We start from the raw sequence: 1,315 nt of genomic DNA on the forward strand, positions 1-1,315 counted from the left end.
TGTGACCAATCAATGGCAAATAAAATGTTGACAACCCCTTAGTGTACCCTCTTCCAGGGTTGCCAGGTCAGAATAACATTTCTAGCCCAATGACCAAAAAAAACCTGTCCAAGAGGACTGACAACGAGCCCCCCAAAATGTTTTTTTACAGAAACTGGGGAGTTCCCATAGTGGTACAATAAAACATTTTCATTTGAGCCGATTAAGGAATATCGTTGTAACTTGTAACGACGTTAAAAGCTAAATTCGGTTTTCCTCAAAGTAATAATTATTGCAAGCTATGACATGACATAATAAAGGAATTTGAATATGTAGAAAGACAAAAGATAATTCGCCCTTATTAAACTCCTCAAATAATTTTCCATCCATGGATGTCTGCTATAAACTCCAGGAGGCTGGCCAGAAACTAGCCAGAAGCTAGCCAGGAGCTAGCCCAGAAGCTAATCAGCTAATCAGAAGCTAACCACGGTTTGTGGTCATCGGCTGTCCTTTAGTTCGAAAATCTATCGCCAGTTTTGTACGGCGCAGCGCGGCTCGGAACGGAACATACCGGACCAATTTTTCTCTCCATGTCCCTGGATTTCAACTGCTCTCTGGACATTCATACCCGGATCTCACAGCTAGCTAGCTGCTATCCGTGTGACAGTCGGCTTTCGTCGATTCCGGAGCAAACATCGATTGTTCCGGTGCTAGCCAGCTCCGTCAATCACGCCTGAGTTCCATCATTCACTCCTGGGCTGCAGTCACCTATCCGGACCCGTTTCACTGCCTACGCGGAGCCCCACCGGGCCTTCACAACCGGACTGCCGACGTTATCTACCTGAAGGAGATCCGGCTGGCTCCTCTGTCGCGACGTTACCGGAACGCCCATCTGCGGCCCGCTAACCGTTAGCTGTCTTTCCGGCTGCTATCTGAATAGACAATCGGACAATTTATTTATTTGAATTATTATGTTTTCTTCTCGGGCCTCTATAACTATATCTATTGTTCTTATTTTTGTTGTTGTGTGATTTGGATTAATCCCCTCTACCACACGGAACCCCACTAATCTACTGACCGAACGCAAGAGGTGGCTAACAACAGACTCCATCCTATGCTAGCTTGCTACCGGTTGGCTTGGCTAGCTGTCTAAATCGCCGTGACCCTAAACCAACCTCTCCACTCACTGGACCCTTTTGATCACTCGACTAAGCATGCCTCTCCTTAATGTCAATATGTCTTGTCCATTGCTGTTCTGGTTAGTGTTTATTGGCTTATTTCACTGTAGAGCCTCTAGTCCTGCTCACTATACCTTATCCAACCTATTAGTTCCACC

The sequence above is a fragment of the Oncorhynchus mykiss genome, chromosome 5 (assembly GCF_013265735.2).
Source record: "Oncorhynchus mykiss isolate Arlee chromosome 5, USDA_OmykA_1.1, whole genome shotgun sequence".
NCBI classification, from domain to species: Eukaryota; Metazoa; Chordata; class Actinopteri; order Salmoniformes; family Salmonidae; genus Oncorhynchus; species Oncorhynchus mykiss.